The sequence below is a fragment of the Camelus bactrianus genome, chromosome 25 (assembly GCF_048773025.1).
Source record: "Camelus bactrianus isolate YW-2024 breed Bactrian camel chromosome 25, ASM4877302v1, whole genome shotgun sequence".
Taxonomy (NCBI): Eukaryota; Metazoa; Chordata; class Mammalia; order Artiodactyla; family Camelidae; genus Camelus; species Camelus bactrianus.
Window position 1 is genome coordinate 14,700,174 of NC_133563.1, and position 20,793 is coordinate 14,720,966.

General features: G+C 34.4%; 1 long non-coding RNA gene across 2 annotated transcripts in view; it reads right to left on the reverse strand.

Moving 5' to 3' along the window:
• The window catches only part of LOC123617087 (uncharacterized), a 103,909-nt gene that overhangs the window by 39,995 nt on the left and 43,121 nt on the right, over positions 1 to 20,793 (reverse strand). For both annotated transcript variants that reach the window (XR_012502165.1, XR_006725160.2), the window contains exon 3: positions 9,807 to 9,886. This is a non-coding gene — a long non-coding RNA (uncharacterized LOC123617087). The remainder of the gene's footprint in view (positions 1 to 9,806; positions 9,887 to 20,793) is intronic.

The window sequence follows — 20,793 nt, forward strand, 5'->3', positions numbered from 1 at the left end:
AACTTCACATAAACTACCACATTAAGGCTCTAAAAAGACAGAGATCTAGAAACCATTTTTGAGGACTCCATTGTCTTTATCACAGAATTGTAAAAGTCTACACTGAATGATGCGAAACTTGTTTCAAATGAGAGACTAATATTTTCAAACTTATATAATAGGCAGAGTTTCTTAGTCATGGACACTAACAATAAAAATGAATCCCACTTTATTGGTAGATGGAGATTGTAGCGGTCCACTGCTAGACTAGGCATTAATCCTTTGTTCCTGAGTCACAAAGAATTCCCTTGCAGAGAGTCAGGTGGCTGAGGTTTTGGGTGAGAACCTCAAGGAGCTCATCTACAGAAGAGTCTCCCTGTATATAGCTATATATACAAAGCTACAACTTTGCCTGCTGGTTATTGAATGCAAATTCTGTTTGTACACGTGTCTTAACATTTATGTGAGTCTATCTGTTGCCTGAATAGCTAGAGTGCAGTTGCTGGAACAATGGAAATTTATATCTATATTCAAATAAACATGCCACATTGCCCTTCAAAAAAGTACTCTAATTTATTCTCCATTTAAGAAAACTTCATCAAAAATACCATTTTTTCATCTCTGTCTAGATGCACATTGAAATTTTAACACTTAATATTATCAAATTATAATCCTTGCTTATCACCTATTTATAGAAATTTGTATCACTCTATTTTGCATTTTTAAAAATTATGAGTGAGGCTCAGTGTCTTCTCATAGGTATGTATGATTAGTGTTTCATTTCCTGAGGCCACTTTGAGTCCTTTGTCCATTATGTTACTAGGTTTTTATTTGTTTTTTATGGATCTTCAAATTAACAGTTTTAAAAATATATATTTAAGAAATTAGTCTTTTTTCTTCCATATTTGTCATGTTCTTTTTTTTCTAGTTTGTATCTTTTGTCTTTACTGATGTTTTTAAATAAAGAAAAAACTTGCATTTATATGTAGTCAAAATTATCAGTCTTTTCCTTCTGAATTCTGGGTCTTGTGTCACTTTTTAAAAGCTTTTCCTATTCCAATTTTATTAAAAACAGTCACCTGAGTTTTTTTAAACTCCTTTTATGGTTTTAGTTTAAATTTTTTTGATCCATCTGGAATTTATTTTAGTGTAATGAATGAAGTAGGAATCTAGCTTAATTATTTTCAAAATGGCTAGCCAGTCATCCCAACACTATTGACTAATCAGTCTCTCCTCCGCAGATTATACTAAATTCTCAAATATACTTGCATCCATTATTAGACTCTCTGATCTGCTCCACTGATCTTTTTATTTCTGTTTTAGTATTGTACTATTTTAATTACTTTATCTTTATAATATGTTTTAATATTTAGCAGGGATGTCTCACTTTGTTACTCTTTTCTTTCAGATTTTTCTCAGTAATTTGATGCATCCAATCATCTGCCATAAAATTTTTTAAAGTATTTTTTTACATTTCACAAAATCATTTTCTAATTGGAATCAAAGTGAATCAATAAATTAGAGATAATTTATATAATTACAGTAATGAATCTTTCTATAAAAAAAAGTTACGTCTTCCTACATATTGACATCTTCAGTAGAATTCTAATTTTTCTTTGTTTTTTAAAGAAGCTTATTCCTAGATTTTTGATTTTGATTTCTACTGTAAATTGGATCTTTTCTTTCTGTATAATCTCAAACTAGTTTTTTGGTGTGTTAGGAAGGTTAATGGTTTATTTATATTTTTAGTTAGCATGCTTAGTGAATTCTAAATGTTTGCCATTATTTTAACTTGCTTTTACTGTATTTTCTAAATAAACAACCACACCACCACTTGCAAATACTGCCTCCTCTCTTACGATATTTGTACCTTTTATTTAATTTTATCATCTAATTTCATTTTTAAAAATAGGAGACACATCAAAGTAATAGGAAAGAGATAGGGAATTTCTCCAGGGACAAAGCTGTATCAGGATCCTTGGATAAAATAAAATGCTAGGATAACTCTTCTTGTTAAAGGAAGCTACTTTTATGTATAGTCTTCACTACGTGAATGATTCTTAGTCATATTTTCAAGCCCAGTACATGCTTCCTGCCCTATAATTACTCTAATAATTTTAAAATAAAAACATTGATAGCTGTGGACAGCTATAAATAACCAAAATGGAAGTCATTCACACCATGCTTTCAAAATGCACTTGTTTAGCCTCACTTTGCCAATAACTTAAACCATATGGAAAGAGCAAATCCTCCTGCACAAACACATTCTACAAGTGGCATGCACAATAAATGATAGCATTTGACAAGTTTTTACCAGTTTATTTCTTTTCAGAGTCATAAAAGCCAGTTGTTACAATCAGTATAAAGTGAAAAAACATGTACCTTACCAATCCAATAATTTTTTTTTTTTGTCTGTGTTAAATCATGTTTATATAACAGCAGCTTTGCTGGACAGGTTGCCATATATCCACTCCTATTCCCTTTGCTCCTGTTCCAGAAGCTGAACGGTCAGTGACACAGTGGAGCCTATTAAATACAATTTGGTGATGAGGTTGATAACTTTTAGGAGCATGAAGCTGAAGACATGGATGGACTTCCAGATGTTCTATTCCCTTGAAGATCAACTTAAGAAACTGAAAGCAGAGTTTCACTGAACCTAAAATACACCAACTAGGCTTTTCAGTTAAGATGCTGTAGGGCAGCTATAGAAACATGACGTGAATAGGAGTAATACACAGACACTACTTAAACCATTGACTCTCCCCCTCTCTAATAGTGAGGGAGTAGAAGTGAACGTACCTAAGGACACCCAGATTTGAACTGTGAACAATTTTTTTTTTGCATGGGATAAAAAGTAACTTCTCGGGTGTGTTTATGTCTATCACGGCCCTACCTTGGCTGGAGCATGAACAGAGAGATAGGTTAAGAAGATGAAAGTGATGCATGTTAGAGGTTAAATAAAACCAACTTACGATTGCTTGAAGATTAGGGACTTCTTCAGCTAGTTAATTCTACTATCCTTCCAGGTGAACACAAGTGGCCCTTATCTACATTCATTGTGAAATTGTAGTTTCGCACTTTGAGGGAAAAATTAAATTGATGGCTTTGTTATATTTAATATTTTGGTTTGATTTCTATTGAAGATTTAGTTCTCTTTGAGGGTGCTATTCCAAATTACTTACAAAAAAATTTAATGACTAATTTTGGTGAAACTAAATGATCACAATCCAGGTTTAGGGGATCTTGAAACCAATTATAAACAGAAAACTTTTCATAAGAACCAGGAACATAAGAAAAGAGACACTGGTGAGAAAGGACAAAGTAACAGTCTATATTTTGAGTGTCAAAAAGGTAAAGATAAGGTAGGATAAGCAATGATGTAGCCTGAGCTGGTGCTGCATAGTCAATTATGTGTGCTGTGGCTATTAAGTTACAGTTAGGTGCCAAGTTCTAAAAACTGAAAACAGAGAGCATCTTCAGGACAGTGATTTTCAATTTGTTCAGCTAATCAAGCAGCCATCATCCTTGGTACTCTGTCCTTCTACCCCCGAATAGTTACACATTTATGCCATTATATGACTAGGAACAACTTTATTATCAGAAACTGAGACTGTATTATAGGTATAAGAGTTTCTAAATCTCAGAAATAATAGTACATAAAATTTGTAAAACTATGTGTTTTGGAAGATGGATATTACCTATCCTAGTCACCCAGTGTAATGTGAAGGATAAGCTTTACTGGTTTAGTAACAATTCTGAATTTAATTATTTTGTGTCAAATTATTTTGACATCTGCCAGAAGATAAGGAAAAGCAGGCACCAAAACTTTAAGAAAGTGTTCCAGAAAAATTTAACCTTAATAAACTCTTTTAGATATGCCCATTAACTATTCTTTGTATTTAAGGTCTATTTTTTTCTAGGATCAAACTATTAAAGTAGAAATAAAATCCATCTATAATTTCTTAGACAATTTAAAAATTCTGTGCTAGTTATGTTGATGAAAATCACTCCCATGTTCTTAGTAGTGGGAAACTGTTGATACTTTAGTGACTTAATCAAGACCTTTCCAGCAGTAAGTAATGTAACAATAAACCAAATGATTTCGGGGAAATAAATTATAATTTATTGATACATGTACCTAAGAAGGATACAAAGATAAGCCATGAAATCAAGAAACAACTGAACTGGAGTTGGGACCCACTGCCACCAGGAGTCTGTTCCTCTCTTTACTTGTCTGTGGTTGATTGATTTTTTTTAACTTCCCACAACCAGAATCTCCATTCTCTCATTTGCTTTGTTGCAAAACAATTAGTCCATAACAAGCAGAGAAGATGGGCCAATGACTAAGTTGTCTCTTTTTTTCTCCCATTCACCAAGTGTATAAGCTTCTTCAGTATAAAAAGTTTAGGTGGCAAGAATTAATTTTTTAAGTCTGGAGAGTCACAGCAATTATTCAGTCTGATGACTTGTGTGCATCGCAGTACCATGGTAGGGAGAATCTCTAACAGATCCCCCAATTTTCATGACGTTTTCTCTGAGGAGTTGTGGAAAAATCTCTATCTGTAGTAGATCTAGATAGATTGGCAATCTCAAAGACCCATTGAAATCTTTGTTTTGCAATATCCAGGTAAAAACGGATGATTGAACACACATCCAATTTGACTCCCTCTTCAACCCAACCAAGAAAAATCAGAAAATGGATTTTTTATTTATTTTCTATTTTTAGTTTTAGTTTCTTTTTAAAATTTTTTTACGTTTAAAAAATTTTATACAATTTTTAAAGTTTATTTTCCAGGTACAGTTATTACAAAATATTGGCTGGACTACCTGTGTTGTACAATATCCCTGAGCCTATCTTACACCCAATAGTTTGCACCTCCCTCTCCCTCACTCCTGTATTGCCCTTCCCCACCTCAACTGGTAACCATTAGTTTGTTCTCTGTATCTGTGAGGCTGCTTCTTTTTTGTTATATTCACTAGTTTGTTGTATTTTTTAGATTCCACATATAAGTGATATCATACATTATTTGTCTTTCTCTGTCTGACTATTTCACTTACACAATACCCTCCAAGTCCATCCATGTTGCTGCAAATGATAAAATCTCATTCTTTGTTATGGTTGAGCAGTATTCCATTGTATATATATATATATCTCATCCTCTTCATCCATTTATTTATTGATGGTCATTTAGGTTGTTTCTATACCTTGGCAATTGTAAATAATGCTGCTATAAACATTGAGGTGCATGTATCTTTTCGATTAGTGTAGAAAATGGATTTTAAAAAAGAAATAAACTCAAAAGGATAAGGGCAAACACAAGAGGGAGAATAGCACAAAATTTTAGAAGAGCTGGAAAGCAGATGGAAAAGTGGTACTGAGCTAGCATACTTGAGAAAGTTATATCCCAAGCCTGCAGTGGGAGCAATAAAGAATGAATTTAGTTTATTTTACAGAACCCTTTAAAATGTCAGGAATTGGTGACCCATGGCACATTCTCTCTGTGCAGTTGCCAGACTGCCCTCTTCATTCCAATAGAAGACCAGAGGTTTATTGCTTGGAAGGGATAATACAGCAGGGCTCTGGACTGGCAGACGCTGGACAGTTGTTGATTAAGTGGTACCTTACTGAAAGCAGGATTCTGAGATGTCTAGTCCTTTCTGTCTGTTTGGCTCTGGGAACACTGGAAACCAGGCTTTAACCCTCCAGGAAGAACACTGGAAGAGTCTCTTCATGGGAAATGGTTGTTCCCAAAGACATCTAAATATCTAAAGATTCTGAAATTGGAAGAAAATCAACAAAATGTCCAAGCCAAATTATCTTTCTGTAAAGTTCATGTTTGATCATTATCCCCCATGCTCAGATCTTCAAATCAGTGTTTCAGTCCTCTGTCCTACATATGAACAAATAATCATGATTACTGGACATTTAAGAAAAGGCTTTAACATGGAACATAAAACAGAAAAAAAAGGGAAAAAAAGAAAGATAGGGAAAAAAACAACACTTTGATAGAAACAGAGGCTATGTAACAAGAAGAAAACTTGACAAAACATCATTAATATCCTCAGAGGGTATGAAGATGGTGCAAAAATGAGACCAGCAAGAGTTCTTGGAAGTTAAAAATATGAAAGAAGGTTTAAAAAAAATAAGCAGGAGATACAGTTGAGAAAATCTCTCAGAGAGTGTAGCAAAAAGACAAAGAATTGGCAGGTGGAGAGAAAAAGAATGAACAACAGTCCAGGAGATGAAAAATAATGATAGACATTTATGATATACATACAGGCATTCCACATACTAAATCATACACTACTCATAAAAGCCTATGATGTAGGTACTTTTATTATTTCTATTATTCTGGTGGGAAAACTGAGACACACACAAAAAAAACTGTCACACTGCTAGTAAGTAGAAAGTCAAGGCAAACCCAGGCAGTCTGACTTCAGATTTTACCACTTAACCTTTCCAAAGTTCGAGAAAAAGAGAACTAGAAACTCAGAGAAGAAAACATCCTTTCTAGAAAAACGTGCTTACATATCAGCCAGCACAACAAATGAAAAGACACCCAGACCAAGGCAAATGTCAGCAAAAATCAGAAAACTATATAGATAAAGCAAAGAGCCAACAATTTCCAAAGACAAAAGAACACTTCACAAACAAAAGAACAGGAACCAGGAAGGCTTTAGAATTCTTGACATAAACACTGGGAGGTAAATAATGGAGCAATGCCCACAAAATTCTGAGGCAAAATGACTTCAAGTGGAGAATTATATTATTCTATAAACTATTAGTACATTGAGAACAAAATAAAGACATTTTTAGACATGCAAGCTCTCAGAAAATTTCCTGTCATGTAACTTAGAAAGCTGTTGGAGAGAAGCGTCATGAGAGTGAAGAAAAAAGAGGAGACTTGGAAAGAGGCAAGGTGAGAGAAATGAACCCCAGGGGTGGAAACAGTCAGGGTAAGAGTTCTAGGAATGATTTTTTCAAGGAGATAAGATTAACATAATATCTGATGTTTCTGAACTCTTAAGTGGAGAGTCAGACAATTGGCAGGGAGTTCAAGGTTTGAATTTCAATTTATGATAGATATATTAAAAACTTAAAAATGAAGCAATATTAACTTTCAGGAAAAATGTAGATTAGTAGTAAAGGCAGAGTAATTATAGTCTTTTCAATGGCACAGGTTTGAATAGAACTTACAAAGTTATACTAATGTAAATACTGAACACTGAACAATGATATAATTAAAATTGTGCTTTAACTATAGTGGAAGGATAAGGGATTGGAAGCAAGTGTATGTATGATGGGATGGGCAGAGGAAAGAAAGCCACATCCCCAGCCCCAGTAAGATGTGAGTAGATGATGCCTAATACTGAAAAAAGCAGAAGTGGCATCACAACCATGTACTTTCAAAGATATGGAAGTAAATAACAAATACATTTTCTAAAAGTTCTGTTTTTCATAACAAATTTTCTTTTATCTTTGTAGAATAATTTAGCTCTTTGTGTGTGTGACTAACTGATAAAAAGAAAAAATTCATTTTTGATTAGAATTTTTTGTGACTAAAGTTACTTGGAGTGTAAATTAAAGTCCTCATACATTGTTTAAGAGCATTTACATTTGGCAATCCATAAGCAGAACACATACTATTGTTATATATAAAGTATCTTTTAATTTTGCGTATTGTAAAATCCTGTTAAATCATCTTTAAAATCCCTTTAAAATCATCTCTTACTTAATATATTCTGTACTCTTACAGAGCTAGGCATTTTCCTCAATTTAAAATAAAGTGTTAGAGACAGAGAAAAATTTTTTAAATTGCCTAAGATCTCTTAGGAATTTGGGGAGAGTAACAAGATCGGAACATAACATTCCCAATTCTCTGTCATCATGCCACAAAATCATGTTGAATTTTCCCAAATATTTTAAAAATAATAAACAAAAAACCCATATAATTTGAGAATGCCAAAAAGGAAAAAAGAAGTAACAATGCTGGCACTATTGTAAACTAATTGTGCATATTTGACAAAGACACATGAATTCCCATCAGATACGAAAGTATGGAAGTCAATTTCCTCCATAGCTGTGGCAATTCGCAGTTGAATAAAGACTATTCAACTAATGAATCAGTATAAATAGAAGAATGAGTGATAAGATCAAGTATATAATGTGCATAAATATGGCATAAGGCTAATTACAGTATATCTATAAAATCAATAAAGGGTACAGACATCTAAGCACACATAAACACACACACACACACACACACGTACACACAAACTAAATTTTTATTCCAATTGTTTTCCATTAGGGGGAACTGATTATTTCTGTTTTCTATTGGATGGGATCTCAGCTCACTCTTCTAGATCAAAATATCATTTAAATCTAGTTTATATGAAACCCTTCCTCCCTAACAAAATATTAAAAGAACAGAAACAGGTGAGCAAATATATATTTGGCCTCATGTTCCTCTTCTGCAAAATTAGGATAATAATAGTACCCATCTCACAAGGTTGTTGTGAGGTTAAATGCAATAATGCATGGAAAAAATCTGCAGAGTACTTTTAGCCACTTTAAAGGAAACCTCTAATTTCAGTGCTTCTCCTTAGCTCTCTACCCTGTTCTTCTATTTAGGAAAATATCTTAATGTTTTTAAGTGATAGCAGGGTCCTTAGACATAGTCTGGAAGGAGAAAAATCAAAGGAGAAAAAGAAAAATTGCTCTGCATAATATATTAACAGAAATTCTCAATTGGTTGGGCACAGGGGTACAAACTGGAGATTTGGGGGTTCTGGACAGGGAATAGAGGGATACAGTGGAAGAGGAAAGAAAATGAGAAATATCCAAAGATGGGAGACAGCACAGTTTAAAATAATCATTTAATAATTAATTTTATTTTTTCCTCTTCTAAGTTGGACATAGTCCTCCTCCCCAAATGTTTTGTTTAATTAAAAAACTGCTCTTTACCCAGTAGTCTTTTGTTAGTGGAGCTTTGGGAGAAACAAGGGGTTTCAGACAAAAAAAGGTCACAGAGGCAAGGCAGTGAAAGGAGACTGAGACTGGGAGTGAGAGATGACTGCATCCTGCAAGCCTCTCTCATGCCCCCATCATCCTAAGAAACACCTGGAAATTGTGGAGGGTCCTGAATTTCCCAGAACTCATAGAATAGGGAGCTGAGCAAATTTGTTAAGATTTACTCTAGAAGGCTGGCAAATTTGGGCTTTTCAGGATTAACATCAGCTGCCCTTCTTACCTTCAGCTAAAATAACTTAAAACACAAATAACTATAACAGATGATAGCTAGTCACATCGGTTCCCTAAACAATGACACATGATGTGTAAGTTTTGATGACTCAGGGGGGATGGATAAAAAAGAAATTTAGAATGTTTAATATTTATAAAATTGTTTCACAGCATTAGCTTAGGCAATTATCAAAAAACAATACAAACAAAACAAAAAAAACCTCTGAGTCTGTAGAACCCTTTTCTTATTTTTAATGAGAAAAGTTGACTCAGACATGCTGTAGAACTTGCCCAAAGGACCACAGTGAATATAGGCTTTCCATTACACTACAAAAAAAAAAAAAAAAAAATCCAAACCTTAGAGGGAAGCAGAGAAGACAAATCTGAACTACTTCCAATTTTGCCTTGTACCTTTTCTGAACAAATAAAGCACCTCAAAAATTGATTATATGCTTAGTATTATTGAAGCTGCCATTTTAAGATATTAATGAGTGTAGTTTTGATAACCAAGGATGTTTTTAAATTGTTTCCAAAAATTAATGTACATTCTAAAAGAAGTTACTGTAAAAGGAAGAATGTCACTTACCACCTGGTTCTACACGGATTAAGTCATTGGCCATGGCAGTTGCTGAATTCAGGACAAAGAACAGGATGAGGCATTCTGAGCTTTGGGAAAACAGACAAAACAGGCCCTTAGATTGTTAGATATATTTCAGGAAAAATTTTTATGAACCCAGATTCTTGCATCTTCCAAAACTCAGAAAAGCACTAAAATTATTAACTGAAGTATCTGTTCCTCATGACTAGGACTAACTTTCTACCATGATGTATGTTGGATTGTATAGACTCTTTAGCTGAAATCATACCTCTTTGGAAAATTTCCTCAGTGCTATCAGAGAGGCTTTCTCCCAGGATACAGTTCTTAGTAAGACACTGAATGAAACTCAACTCATAGCTCTTACATTGGAGGTTTTTTCCAGTCAACATTACCCTTGAGCATGATTGTTTTATCAGTATTTTATAAGGAGACACATTCCGTTCCATCTTATTTCTGTCTTTATCCATATGATCTTTTAATAAAAGAAAACAAATTATCTTAATAAGCCCAGTTCTATAAAAAGGATATCTTAAAGCCAAAAAGAAATAAAAGCTTGTCTGGAAATATATCATATTATTATTAAAGTGTTGATGGAAGTAAGGGGTCTAAATACAAGAATGAGGCAGGAATATAATGCACTTTTTTCATTCTGTTTTTCGATTTAAGTATAGTCAGTTTACAATGTTGTGTCAATTTCTGGTGTAGAGCATAATGTTTCAGTCATACATATACATATATATTCATTTTCATATTCTTTTTCATTATAGGTTACTACAAGATATTGACTATAGTTCTCTGTGATGTACAGTATAAACTTGTTTTTTTATTTATTTTATATATAGTAGTTAGTATCTGCAAATTTCAAGCTCCCAGTTTATCCCTTCCCATCCCCTCTACCTCCTGGTAACCATAAGGTTGTTTTTTATGTCTGTGAGCCTGTTTCTGTAGGAATCTAATGCATTTTAAAAGTAAATACTCTGAGGAAAGCCAAGAGAAATTGAACTTAGCAAATGAACTCCTAAAGAGAAGAGACAACTAAAGTTCATACATTTTATGTTCATGATAGAACTATATTAGCTAATGCATTTAAGAGACTATGAATGAGTGCCCAATATGTGGCTCTGTATCATGTCTTTAATTTTGGTTTTCTTATAATGACTCATTGGGAGCATATAGGGAATCAGTTTTAGTACCAAATTTCTACTTTCCAGGTATGCAGTTTCCCCTCCATTGGTGATGGTTGCTATTCAGATGCTTGGTGTTGAAAAAGCCAACTTTTCCTTGCTTCTTGGCTTCTAGTCATAAACAAAATGAAAATTCATTAATTGGACATTGGTGGTAGTAATCTTAGTTTTGCCTATTTGTCAGTCTTCCCATTAAATTGTATTTTAGATGATCTGATATCATTTTACATTAAATTAACAATTTTTTTTGCCTACATGTTGGATGTGTGAAAGATTCTCTGTACCTGTGCTTTACTAAGATTTAATGCTATTGAATTCAAGTCACTATTCTGCCAAAAAATCATGCCAAAAATTATGTAACAGTGGAGCCAAAAACCTGTACAATCACAGCCTATTAGCGACAATGCAGAATAAACAGAGACTGGAGTGAGTAACAACTACAAACACATTATACTTCTATTAGATTTCATTACCTGAGAATATTCTTTCACAATTTCATCTATAATCATTTTATTTACCCGAGTTCAAATACAAGTAATTTTTTAAAGTTGATTTATAAAATTGTTATAGTGGTAATTCCATCAAACAAGACTGCTGGGATATAGTAGTTAAGCACCTAATTCTACCACTTACCAGTCATATCTCTAACCTTTCTATATCTCACTATCCTTATTGATAAATGAAGACAATGATAGTATACCTCATAGAATTATTGTGAGGTCTCAAATGATAAAAATATAGGGCTTGGCACATAGTGACTCAATCAACATTTGTTACTTATTGTTACCGGTTTTCTTTTTCAGCATAATTGTTCATGCTGAATGTACCAGTTAAAATGTTTTTAGTTGTAAGTTTTAGGCCAAGTCAGAGGGGTCTAAACACACAGAACTTTGTTTTCTCACTTAATAAGATAGCTGGAGATTTGGCAGTACCCTCTGAGGCTCAACAATGTCAGGGTATTAGCCAATGTCTCTGGAATTCTTTCGGTTTCTGTGCCTCCAGTCCCTATCCGTGGTCACATGATGGCTACAGCATTGCATGAAAATATTCAAAGCAAGAAGGAAGGGGACAGGCAGAAAAGAGACTTTTTCCCCCATGGAGATTCTGCCTTATTTTCCGGAAATGGGTTGCGTGCTCACTTGTAGTCCAATAAAGAATGAGATTCCTATGTCTGATGGAGACTAATAAGAAATCATCCCCTGGGCCAGGTGCTGGGGGATTGCTACTCAAACAAAATTACAGTTTTGTTTGCAAGGCAGGAGAATGGAAAGGCACTGACAAGACAAATGAGAGGCTGACTGAGTGTTCCTTTCCCAGGCTCCTTTGTGTTACAGCATGACTAACAACAGAGAGCTGAATTATTACGTTTGTTAGTTCTTTGTCATTTCAATAAATAGCAAAAGGAAGCTAGGGCTTATTATCGGTTTTTCTTCTAAACAACAGAATAAAGAACATGTCTATACAATTGTATAAGAAACTTTAGTGTGTGTTAACATTCCTTTTCCTCACTGATGGTTTGCTCATTTTCCCTGAATGATCCAGGTTAGTGTTTCCATTCCTAACTATATTCTATTTGTTTATCCACAGTCCTTCAACATAGGTATAGACAAATTCTTTGTTAGTTTTGTTTGTGTTTTAAAAAATAGATTGGCCAATAATCCCTGTCTAGTGTGAATTACGTGTATATTTGAGAGAAAAAAATTTTTCCTTATTATGTAAGATATCTTCCAACTCTCTCATTTTTTAAGTTCTGCATACAGCTGATCTCCAAGAGAATTACTCAGCAGTGAATGTTAAATGGATGGAAATGTAGGTAAAAATTGTATGTAAAACAAAAGAATGAGAAACTCTGCTAATTTGGAAATAATACAGTTAGTCAGTTTGAAGACTTAGTTCTTTACTTTAAAAAATTCCAAGGAATTTGATTACTTTTCATTGTGAATATAGTCAAAAATAAAAATTTCTTTTCAGAGTAAAAATTGTTAGGCTCATCCTAAGGTTTTGTATTTATTTCCCACTAAGCAGGATTTCTACATCAGTATTCTTCATTTTCTTTTACCCACTGTTGCTTCTGGTATAATGCACTCCCAATTTGTTGTGAATGTCCCTTTACACCAATTGTTTCTAAGGTATCATAGCAGCTGTCAGTGATACAAATATTCATGCTAACATCATATGATCATTAGTTCATTTTATCCCCATCTGGCAGTTCCAACCCCATGTAGCTAATACTATACTACAATGTTACTATATGAATCCTATCCAAAGGCATAATAATATTGTGATAAAGAATTGGAAAATATTAGGGATTTGTCAATACAGAAACAGAATCAAATTCCTTTAAGAGGGAATGAATTTCTGGTCTGAAAACTTGTAAATTAAGATGCATGACTTATTCCCATAAAAGGTTTCACAAGTTATTTCTATAACATAAGGACTTTACAGCACTTGTGAGGACGTTTTAATAACCACAGTTTCTGTCCAAAGAATATAGTGACCTAACTCTTCAATGGACTGGGTAATGTATAAGAAGAAACTGTGTAATTCACTTACATGAGAACATGTTGATAAGAAAATGTAAGAACTAGAAATCCAGGCCATGGTTTCTTTTTTAAAAAGATACTCAGTTCAAAGCTCTCTACTGAAAATTAAACCAAAACCCATGGATAAATAACCTTCAATTTAAGGCTTCATTTCTGATGAGGAAATAATAGTGAAAGAAAGAAAGAAACAAACAAACAAACATCGTGGCCATCAGCCCTGAGAGGTGTGGTGACTGTATTCAGAGACTGTGATCTGTGGTCTCCTAGCTTTAATTGGTCTCCTGGGGTATGTAAAAGATCGTGTGTTTGTCACACTTGTAGAGATCTTGGCACAAACTATTTTCAGCTGTTTGGAGCCTTAACATACAATAGAAAGGGCCTGCTGGGTCTGGCATTTGCTGACACAGCCTTGGAATCAATGGAAAAGTCTGGCTTCTCTTCTGAGGTCCTCACAGTGAAGGATTTGCAGACTGTAAAGTATACAAGAAGCTAAGAATCATCCTTAGCACAGCCAAAGCTCTTCTCTGCAGGGCTCCAGGGAGTCTGGTCAGTACACTTTTTCTGCAGAGCCCTGGAACATTTTTCACCTTCTCCACTTGAATAACACCTTTCACAATAAAAGACTTTACAATATTTCGCCTACATTTGCCACACAAATAGATTATGACAGATTCCACAGCAGAGGTGGTGGCAGACTAGTAACCTGCGAGCTGAATACAATGCACGGGCATTCTTTTTCTTGGTTTGGACCTTCATAGTGTTTTATTTTACTTTGTTTAGTTAATTTGAATTAGTTGCCAACTGTAAAAAATCAGAACATTTCACATTTTTAAAAAATTCAGATTATTGACTTCTCTAGGAAAATCAGATGGCAATACAAGGTCTGAGTTCCCACTTGGCAACAGGTAACTAGGGATGGAGAGGAAAGGGATCTCAAGCGCCAAAGTGCCCCCTGAAAGGCCTCTTGCATTCACATTCCCTGACTAGCACTACTAGGCAATAGAATTAGCAACCACTATAAAAGGAACATGATTTTAAAACACAGATTACAAACATAAAGGACAATAAGGAATAATATTACACATAACATAAGTACCTCTTAGCTTGTTTAAGAGACATTTTCCTATTTTTGCTTTTTTTTTTTTTTTGAAGTAAAACATTACATATAAGCTCAAGCTTCCTGTTTATCCTTCCAAGTTTCAGTACTCTTTCTCCAACTATATAGATAACTGTTATTCTGACTTTGGTCTTTATCACTCTCATGGATTCTCTAATTTTTGCTTCATAGTTTTTTAAATAATATTTATATTAATTGTATTCTTTTGTGATGTTTTAAAGTTTTATATATATATATATATATATATATATACACACACACACATATATATGTAAACTTCTGTACCTTGCCTTATTCACTCAAATTACATTGTTGAGGCTTAACCAGTATGAACTATGTAGCCCTAGTTAACTCATTTAAACAGATCTATAATCTATTTAGATTTATTTTCTGAATGACCTATTTTGTGACTACAGTTGTTTCTCAGCATCCTTGAGGGTTTGGCTCCAGGATGTCCAAGGACACCACAATTCGAGGATGCTCAAGTCCCTTAAATAAAATGGCCTAGTATTCGCATGTAACTTGCCTACATCCTCCCATATACTTTAAATCATGTCTAGATTACTTATAATAACTAATATAATGTAAATGCTATGTAAATCGTTATAAATAGAATGTAAACGCTAAGCAAATAATTGCTAGCACACCACAAATTCAAATTTTGCATTTTGGAACTTTCTGAAAGATTTTTTCCAAATATATTCAATCTGCTGCATTACCTGTGGATACAAAGGGCTGACTGTATACCTCAGTTTATTTATCCATTTTTCTACTGCTAGAATTTATGTCACTTTCAATTTTTCACTATTTCAGACAATCTTGCCATGAACATTCCTGTGCACACTTTCTTGTGTACGTGTACAAAAGTTTCTTTATGATACAGATGACAAGGAATTGCTAAGCCTTGAAGTGTACATATCTTCAGTTTTCTAGGATATTGTCAAATTTTTCCTCAATATTATTTTATATAATTTACCCTCCTATCAGTAGTGTATGAGAGTTCCTAATACTCTTCTTCCACACCACTTGTCATATTTCCATTTTTTGCCAATTTAATGGAAATGGTATTTTGTTATTATTTTAATTAGCATTTTCTTGATTCCTGGTGAGATTGAACTTTTCATAAATTAATTGGCCTTTCAAGCTACCTGAAATTTACTTGGTTTTCTCTGCTCATTTTTTATTATTTTTTATTTTGCTCATTGACTTGGAGGAATTCTTCATACATTCTGAATACCAAATCTTCTGTTGATTATATGCATTGGAAGTATCTTACTACAGGCTTTAACTCATCTTTCACTTTTGGTGCCTTTTAGTGTATGGCAAATTTCCATTTTTAATGTAAAAATTGTAAATTCATTTTCTAGATTTGTGCTTTTTGAGTCTTGCATAAGAAATCATTATCTAAGCCTGAGTCAAAATACCCTTATGCATTTTCTTCTGAAAGTTTTGCTTTTTATATTTAGGTCTTTAATCAACTTGTAATTTATCTTTGTGATTAAGAGCCTAATTTTATTTTATTTTTCCTTAGGAATATCCATTTGTCCTGGCACAATTTACTGAATAGTCTATGCTTTCTCCAAGTTTATAATGCCACTGATGAATATATAGAGTTTTGGAGCTATCAGTTCTGTTCCATTGTCTATTTATCTGTTTCTATCATATCACATCATCATAATTACTGTATGTTTAAAATGTTTTAATATTTTGTAGGGAAAGTCTCTCCTTTCCTTCTTCCTACCCTTTTCTCCTTTAAAATTATCTTGACTATTTTTCAGTTTTCCTCTTCTACATAAATTACCTTTTAAATTTTCTAAAACAAAAAACCAAAACAAAACAAAAAAAACCTTGTTCAGATCTTGATCAGAATTGCAATGAATATTCAAGATCTATTTGAAAAGAATGGAAATGTTTACGTAAGAGGGTCTTATTCACAAACATGACATATTCTCCATTTGTGTAGGAAATTGTCAACACAGTTTTACAATCTTCTCCATAAAATTTTGCTTCTCTTAAAAAATTTAATTCCTAGATTCCTTATAAAATTAACCTATTTTAAAAAGTATTATAACTTATTTCTACTCTTTTTTTTTTGTAGACAATTGGATTCCCAACCAATTTTTTTGACTTGATCTTAAACCTAGCAACCTTCATGATTTTTCATTATCAGTCATATAGTTTGTTTATAGAGTCCTTGGATTTTCTATTAAGATAATCAAATCATCTCTGTATAATAAGACTTTTATTTCTTCTTTTTCTACCTTTAAACCTTTGGATCTTTTCTACTGAATTGAATTAGTACTAGCAGGTATTCTTACCTTTTTACCATACGTGCAATTTTGAAATTTTACTTGCACTAAGGCTTAACTTAAAGTGAAGGAATAAACTTTTCTGGTATTTTCCAACAGCTCTCAATTATTTTGGTTTAACTAATTAATTACCTTAAGAGACATTTGATACTCAGAGTACTATAACAGCATCTTAACTTTTGTCGCCTAATATTTCAAAAAATGTAAATAAGATCACAATCTGTCTAAAACTCTTCAATGACATTCTGCTGTACTCTACAATAAAATTTGAACTGCTTCTAATGCATAATCTCCAGTCTCAGTTTTTACCCTGAGTCTTACCAAGGCTGAAGATTTTACCTCCGTTGAGAACCATCCCTGACCATTCTATCCTGCCCTCCTACCACACTTTCTCTTTAAAACTGATCCTTTTTATTTTCTATTTTAGCAGGTTTCACTTTCTAAAATTATTTTATTTGCTTTCCTATTTATTGTCTGTTTCTGCTACTAGTGTGTAAGTTCTGTGAAGGCAGGGTGCTTCTCTGTGTTGTTCATGCTGGTATCCCCAGCACTCAGACTAATGTTATACATAGTCTAATATGCATAGTTGGTGTTAATAAACACCTTTTGAAAGAATAAATGGTAAGTAGTTCTTCCTCCTTCTACCTCATAATTACCCTACATTTAAGCTCTGCATTTTCTGGCTATGCCTTTACTACAAAGAAGAAAATTATCAGATATTGGAAAATTATCAAGAATAAGAATAAAGTATAAACTTTTATAGACCTTTCCCAAATTTAGGAAGCTAAGCAAACGTGTTTCTACTGAATCGGCAGTCTTTCCAGGTGAGTTGGCCCTCAGGTTCTAGTCTAACCTAGGTTCTCTGGGGTAACACAGCTTCTTGGAGGTAGAACTATGCCCCTCATGGTAGTTCTAGCCCTGTCCCATAAGTACAGGTCCTTTCTTGACTGTGGACAATTGTGGGATATGGGGTCCTGGTATATGACTCTCAGGACCCCTGTTTCAAGTCTTGTTGCCCTCTTCTTTCTCAGTGTCTTCCCCCAAGTAACTCCCCTACCCTTTTTAGGCCTTCTCCCACAAATATTCAAGTTTATTTCATTGCTAGAAAATAGTAGGCCTCAAAAAGATAGTAGGTTTAGAATTCTAGCCCTTTGCAACCTAAAACTTGTACATTCTACCTTCAGTCCCCAGAAGGTCTAGTCCTTTAAAACACAGTGATATTTACTCCCTCCCTGGAGACTTCATATCCTACACCAAACACATACTTATCTCTACAGTGCAAGGGTTGGGGCAAATTATGCTGTGATCTCAACTATGTAAGCTAAAAGAAGGTGTTAGGATTGGGCTGGAGGCTGGAACTGGAGAAACTAACTCAACAGGGAGGTCTGAAGGCATGTCCAAAAGATATGATTAAGTCCATTGTGATCCAGGGAGCCATTCTGTCCTATGCTACAATTCTAGAAATAGGGAGGTGGCAGTTTCAGGAAACAATCAATATTTGAAGTCAGGCAAATGTTTCTATTATGTCTGCTCATGTAGAAGCCATTAATTAAGGCTGTCAAGAGAACAGGCAATAAACAGTTACGGAGCTATCATCAACCATCCACATCCAACCAGTTCAGCAAGTCAGCCTCAACTCCTTCCTCTGCCATGTGCCCTTCATCTGGGCAGGAAACTCAGCCTTATTATTTCAGTTTTTAAGAAGTCCAGAAGCAGGTGGTTCCAAAGTTATAAATTCAGAAGCTCAAAGAAATTGTCAAGGACCTGGGATTTTTCCTTCTTTCCCCTCTGCCAACCTTTATATGTTAGATCTTTTCAGGCTTTTTAAATCATGGCTGCAAGATGGCTCTAATATCACAATCTCACAAATCCACATCAACCAGCAGTAAAGAGATGAATCCCTGCTTCTGTCAAGGTTAAAGTTGAAAAAATTTCCCAGAAGGCTCCCAGAAAACACCCCAATGCATCTTTAAAAAAATTTTTTTTTAATTTAACTTATTTTATTTTTGGGGGTAGATAATTAAGTTTTTCTCATTACATCTATTGGCCACTGCTTCATGCTTAAAAAGATCACTGACAAGAGAAATGAAACAATCATTACTGGCTTACACTAATTTACATTCACTCTCTGGTGCTGCAGAGGAGCCCATTGGTTGTCAGGCTTTCAAACAGAATTCTTTTTCAGAATTCTATTTACAAGGAATAGAAACAAGACTAGCTTTTGAATAGACAGTTCTAGCAGATACAGGTATGTGTCCCAACCACACCTGCTCTGAAGGAAAAAGCCTACTCGGAAGGACTCCCACAGTTTCCTCACACAGTTGTTTCACTCTGCTTGAAAGTGTTTTCTTCCCCATGGAAGCTTACTCTGCCGAGAGGAATCCTGAACTACTGAAGACAGAAGGTGATGGGTTAATACCCAAGCTTCCCCATAATTATGGAGCATATTCCACATGATCTCCCAAGAGGGTTATCAGTAGACTGGAGCCCCACTTTCCCACAGTGGTAATCCACTCATTCATGTACCCCATTGACTTCACTCTCTTTAGTGTCTCACTTCCTCACAGTGCTTCCTGGTATCACACCCAAATCATTGTCTTGGGGTCTGCTTTTGTCAGAACTCAACCAAGTCAGCAGTCAACAGTGTCTGCCATTTACACCTCAGGAGCTTTTCTTCTGTGATATCTTCCTTGGTGCCCAATAAAAAGTTACTTATTCCTTTGTCTGATCGCTTTATTGTATAACCCCCTAATATAGCACACTTTTTAAGTTTGTTTCTTTCCTTTTACAGTGTATGTTCCTGTCCTAGTCATTGCTACATTCCTATTGTTGAGCATAGATAGGCACCTGCCATGTAGCAGGTACTGATTAAATACTGAATAGATTAACAGAGCCCACTATGTGGTTTCTTACCTGAGGACTCTTTTCAAAAACCAAAGTACCACAATCTCTTCAGCACCACAGTCATGCCCCTTCCTTCTCTCTTTCATTTTCATCACTTCCATTACTCTCTGCTTCAACTGCTGCCTCAGATGTCTAATCTTTGGATTTCTCTAGGCTAGCAAGGTATTCCTATGGGATAAATATGCTCTCCATAAGTAAATGTCCCTCAAGACATTTATTTTCTTTATCCATGTTTCAGCATTCCTGATCTCTGAGATAGATCTTTCAACCTAAACATTGCCTCACAGCTGGCAGATCCTGTCCAGACCTACTGAACTCCAGCTCACTATGAAAGCCAATAATTCACTAGCCTAAAATATGGGCAGCAGGGCAGAGGGCTGCCCTTCTGTTGCTGCAAGGAAATTTTATTTGAGAAACTCTAATTCTTAGTGACATATTTAGTATATTTCTGTTTTTTTCCTTAACTTTATTGCATAACCAGTAAAACTGAAACTGCCTCCAAGAATGGAAATAGAGTACCTAGGAAATGAGTCACATGGACAGTGTCGTGGTTGCTATGCATTTATCTTACCCTTCTTCTTCAGAAATTCAAGTCCTATGAGAAAAAATAAACAACAAAAAAAGTTATTGTTGTCAATAAGATAGATGCCAAATCCTGATGGAGGGTAACAGTCAAAGGGGAAAAAATAGAAAACTTGGGACTTTGGACAAAATTTGAGAAAGAGAAGAATGAGATTTTTCAGGCTAATGTGAAGCTAGAGCAATGCCAACATAACTACTAGCATTATTGGATTGGAATCAGTGTATTGACATCTGTTGCTGTAAATGTGGCTTCTCATACTGTTACCAGTTGGCATTTAGTTGAATGCAGTTAACAGGAGCAATGGGAGTGGGTAGAAAGTGTGGGGCTGCATCAAA